The following is a 5809-nucleotide window of genomic DNA, read 5'->3' on the forward strand; positions in this document are numbered from 1 at the left end:
CCGGGAACCGTGCCACATGCGTGAACTGGCTGGACATCGGCCAGGCCTACTTCGCGATCGGGTCGAGCGCCACTGATGAATCGATGCCGGCGGGATTCCATTCGTCAGCGTAACGAGCACCCGCGCGGCACGAGGTGTGCTTATGTTAAGGAGACCCTCACCTAGTCTCACCTATGTAGATGAAAGGATACCCCAATTTCCAGAAACTAACGGGGGGGGGGGGGACCTAACAGCGACCCCCATTGGATGCGTCGCTGCTGGCTGTATGAGGTATGGCGTGGGTCGGCCGGGCGCTGTGCCTGTGTCTGGTGCCGGCTTGAGGAGCGTGTTCCGTGTCCCCTCTGCTGGGCTGCTGCTGGCCCGCAAGCGGCCGAACCGGGTACTGCTGGCCCGTTAGGGGAGGGGGGGGGGGGGGGATCGGGGCGCTGCTGGCCGTCAGCGGCGGAACGGGTTTGGACCAGCACTACTGGTCCGTAAGCGGCTGGACGGGGCAGACTGACACCGTCGACAAGACCGAAATAGCCACGCTTAACATTGCATGGCGATCGAGCTGGGCGGTGCGAAGCGCCGCTAGGGACGGGGAGGGGGAGGGGCCGCCGCGGCCGGGCTGCGGCATGCCCCTGACGACAAGAGCCGAGAGAGAAGAGCGCGCGGCGCGCAGATGCGCTAAGGCGTCTGTGTGCGGCCAAATATCACCGCGGAATCTGTTCATCTGAGTGACCGACAGATGTTAGAGAACGTTAATCGATTCTCGTTTGGCATGTCATATTCAGATCTGCAATTTTATTTGCACACGTATTGACTCAACATGCTTAAACCTTCTCAACGTGGGTTTATCGGTTAACGTCAACGCGGGTCGACATGCATAACGTAGCGTTAATATCTCGCGTCAACACATATCGGAAAAGCTCAACCAGGCGCCGATATCTTCCATGACGATCAGCTTGGTCACATGGTTTCGTAACCAGAAGTGTGGAGCTGAAATAAAGATGGTTGCGCAGTCCTAAAACTGAGAGGATTATGAGAATGATCGGAAGACGTTGACGCGACAACACGCATGTATACAGTGGCACTGCATGAGAACAGTCACGGTCAGTACTGAAGTCGAGTACGGGGAATAGCGACGGCTCTGGCTCCTGCACAGCCAGAACAGAAGACACCACATTACAGGTCAGGGCAGCTCGGCAGCGGATAGGCCGCCCGCCTCCGCCGCGCTCAGTCGGAGGCCGGCTTCCCGCGGCGTCCGCGTGATGAGCCGACACTGGACCGCGGCGCGAGCCAACAGGCTGATCACTTGGCGATTGTCAGCCTTCGAATGACGATGACATGCTCCGATGCCGATGACCGAAGCCAGGGGCATGGGATTGCCGCCAATCGGGAGGGATTTGAGTCCCTCCAACATGCCTCCGACCTCGTTCAACCCCGCTCCCCACGCCCAGCTGGACAGTTGGCCCAACAGCCGCACATGGCACGCTCATGAAGAATGACAATAATAATGGCGAGGATACCGATGGCAAAAACACAGATGCATTACATTCAATGTTGGACCAAACACATGTAGTATATTCCTGAAAGTTTGGTCGTTCGGCTGTTTAGAGCCCTTTCGACCAGAAATGATCATTTCAGGGCAATGGGATGAAGGAAAATGGATAACGGTGGGGTAGACTTGCATGCGCCTGGGGGACCAACCGCCGAGCTTTAACCCGCACAATGGCGCTGGGTACCCGATCGGGGTCCTCCTCCCTACGGGCTCTCGGTCCACTCGTGGCTGACGCATGAAGCGTGCCCCGGACAAGCGGGGTGTCGCGAGGATGCAGGATGAAGCGAGATAGAGGATAAGAGGGTTGGATGACGTAGTCCTTAAAATAGCTGCAAAGAGACATTAAGCATCGTTCAGTGGCACATGACCTTTCAGTCCAAATACACAAATCATTCTCAGTTTCTGCCGCGCACAGTTCCTGTCAGGCCCAGGTTTTCTGTGACGTGAGTAATCGCCCCGTGATCCCAGAACCCCAGGCGCCGCCGCTGTCGCCTCGCTGACCCCGTTCTCCGACGACCCCACCTGCCATCGGACGCGGCCGCATCGAGCGCCACCCCCACTGGTCTGTTCCAGACCTAGACCTTCGGGACCCAGGCCGGTGCCTGTCGGGTCCAGGCTCGTGTCTTGAAAAATGATGGCATGTTTCGCGATATTGGTTTTAGGAGCAGGACTTTTGATAGTTTGCCGCGAAAACCTTGACATTATCACCCTAGTAGGACGGTTGCAGTTCAACGGATCTTTTCTTACAGATACATTTAATCGTACGTTTCAGTGCCATGGCATGGGCATGAGGCCAGACTATCATTACAGATATTTTATATAAGAAAGAAAGCCCTTAAGCTTCCGTGTTTTACATTATTAATTCATGCTGCGTTAATTATGCTGCATTAAGATGTTCCAATGTGCTCAGTGCACTCTTGAAGATGAGTGCGGCTCGAAGCATTAAGCATTCACCAATCTATGTCGTTCAGCACTATAACATCAGGTCCATCCCAACGATGCCTCCTGGTATATTTGAGATCGTCAACTCATATAAGAACTTTACACTCATTGTTCGCATTGCATCACTTAAACATCCTCCGATGAGTGAAACCTTAAGTTATGACTTAATCAGCGCCGCCAACCCAGATGGTGGTGAAACTGGGATGAAACACCGTGAACGCTTACGCTGCGATGGTAGCCGGGTTCCGGTGTCACTCGATTACAAACCTGACGCTCTGTTGGCCACTTAGACATAGCACAGGAGATCCAGATAATCGGAACGAGCACCATTCCTTCCGCATTCCAGTGTACTACGCCGCCAAGGGTTTGTGCTCTGACAAGCCTCTGTCGCCGCCGCTGGTCGCCTTTGGACACCAGCCTTCAAAGCCACCACCGGTCCCGTTAGACAAATACACGGATCTTCGGACATCCGCACAGGTCACTTAAACCCGACCATCCACGTCGCCGTGGTCCTTCTGGAGTACCGGCCTCCGCCGCCGGCCACTTTTAGACCCGGACACTCATCCGTGACTCTGGGCTCTTGGGTCCGGCCCCAAATGTCACCACTGGTCCCTGGGCACAGGCTTCCGTCACTGGTTCCCCTCGGTCATAAGCCTCTGGTGACACCGTCGGACTCTTCCGGTTCGCGTCCTCTGCTTGATCCATCTATCAGAGCGTTTATTACGATAATCTCCGGACTGTTTACTGACTCATAGATCTGCCGACGCCACCACCGTTCGCACGTCTGAAGGTGGTGCAGTGTAGCGATGCAAAAACAGTCCCGGCACCAGCGGCAGTCGAGCTCTTTTCTATCAGGAGTGAGCCCCGCTGTACACTGACTAGTAATGGCTCCGGGCGTTTAACCATATCAGGGCTCCTGAGCGTAATGACATCCCGTGCTGGCTTTGGGTCGTTTGCTCTTGGAGCCTCCCAATCAGGGGCCATTTTAATGAGCAAACCATGTGGGGCATCACGCTGGACATCCCTTTAAGGGAGACAATAAAATGCTCACACGCTCGGGACAAAGTGCTGACACGCTAAAAAAATATCGTTACGTCGCACGATTGCAAAAATGTGCTTTTTGAGCGGCGAAGCTGGTGCAACCGAGTCAAACAAATATAGAAAATCCGGGTGATGCACGCTGTTCTTGGACGAACGTTGTACACATGTCTAAAAATATTTATATTAGGCTGTTAACTAGAGGACTCTACGGGCTAGGTAAGCCCATGGACACCCATGGGGTGTCCATAGGTAATGGTAATGGGCTGGATTGCTGGATTCTGGGAAAATTACGAACATGGACACGGATCCTGGCAGACGTCACGAAATGTCCAGGAGATAACTCAAGAAATGCTATGCATACTGAAAACTGTTTGCACTGCTTTTAATCATTATTAGGTTCATTCACGGTACTTTCGCAATTATCGAGGCAAAAGGTACGTTTAAGCGCCAGTTCTCTTAAAAGGTGTCAATAATGTTGGGTCCAAGAGGCACTTTTTCCTGGTGATAGGTACGCCATGATTTAGAGGGATGCCAGCGTGAATAAAAAATCGCGACTTGATGGCGCATTTTAGCGGCAGGAACGTCCTTTTGTGTTTTGGAGCGTCTTTTTAACCTCATGTGGCGCCCTTTGGACGTTCAGTAGAAGGCATTCTTCTCACCTTTCGGGACAGGTGTCTCCGCACCTTCGAGGGGCGCCAATTCTCATAGGGGAAAGGGGGCCGCCGCTTTCGCTGATTCCCCTGATTCACCCCTGTTGTATGGCAGAGTGGTAAATTAGAGGATATCAGGGTGCCGGTAGTGTAGTGGTTAACGCGTCCGCGCTAACCGCTTCGCGCCTGGGAAACCAGAGGTACGGGTTCGATTCCCCGCGATGCCCGCCCTTCCTGCCAGGGTGAGAGGCAGGCGACGCCGTAAAGCCTTGGCAGGTGAGTGCGTCGTAAAATCCCCCCCCCCCACACACACACATACACACAATTTAGAGGATATCATATTGTATTTCATTGTTGCCACACTGATTCAACCTTAATAAAATCATCGCGAGCTAGATTCGGGATACACACTAAGGGAGTAAAGCTGGCCGCGTGATGCACTGACTTAGAAAGAGAGTAAACAAGTTTGCAGCGCATATACAAACCAGCGCACGTGTTTCCGCCGTATAGTCGTAGAGGTTTCGACGGCAGCGTGTCTCGATTAATGTGGCCACCCCACGAACAAATCTTTGGGAAGTTCGGCACGCAGGCTTGCCCTGCGCTTACGCTTACGACATGGCGTTTGTTTTTACGTCACATGCTCTTGGTTTTCTGTCCCTAATGTCCTGATGCCTATTCCCATGCGTGCCTACATAACCATGTAAGTAGATCGTTAAAAATAGAATAAAATTCTTTGAGTTGGCATTTCATCGTTTTTCAGGTGGAAAAGTGTAGTGGCCAAGTCGGGGAGAAATTAGCTGTTGGGGTAACCTGGATACATCCCTTCCTTACTGCTTCTGCGACACTTAGCCGCTGAAGGAAATGAAGTGTCTGCACACCGTAAAGATTATGTAGATATAACTTGACTTGATTAATACCAAACACCCACGAAACGTTGGAAACGTGAATGGAAAAAGACACTGCAGCTGATGCAGTTAAGAGTTATTTAAGGTGATCCAAAAAACCAAGAAACCTGGCAAACTTAAAGTTATTGCGGTCAAGCTCACGTGACGCACTCTGAAATTCACTGATTCATGTCAATGCGTTGGCTCAATAGAATCTGATGATTTGGCGAATATAGCATCGCTAACGGCTGTACCAAGCTGATTCGCAGAATCATCTGTGGAGCGCATAACTATTTCGGAAAAAGATTGATGGCTGCGGGCACAGGAACTGCTAATCGTGGTAGAGCACAACTCACGTCGGCATCACGCTCATCAGTATGCATTGAGGCAACCACTATACGGTACAGATATCGACGAATGTGTAGGATATGAGTGCAGGCGCGGGCGAGATGGGTAGATGCTTCGAGCTGAGAATGAGCGGCACCGCGTGGCAGGTATCCCACGCTATATACCACTTCTCGCGTTCGCTCTGAGCTAGGAAAAATGAAGAGCCGGTCACTTGAGAGCGCGGCATGTACTCAGCCTCCTCTGCGGCGGGTGACAGCGCTCCTCTGACTGCGCGTGCCGCCCCCTCTCCCGCGCCGGGGATCAATCGTCGGCGTCGGTCGTCGCCGTCGTCACGCGCGTGCGCCGCCGTCGCCGCCGACGCTGGCCGCCGGCCGGCTGTTGTCTTCTGCCGGCGGGCACCGTGG

This window comes from Pollicipes pollicipes, unplaced genomic scaffold (assembly GCF_011947565.3).
Source record: "Pollicipes pollicipes isolate AB1234 unplaced genomic scaffold, Ppol_2.1 Scaffold_6686;HRSCAF=7923_pilon_pilon_pilon, whole genome shotgun sequence".
Taxonomy (NCBI): domain Eukaryota; kingdom Metazoa; phylum Arthropoda; class Thecostraca; order Pollicipedomorpha; family Pollicipedidae; genus Pollicipes; species Pollicipes pollicipes.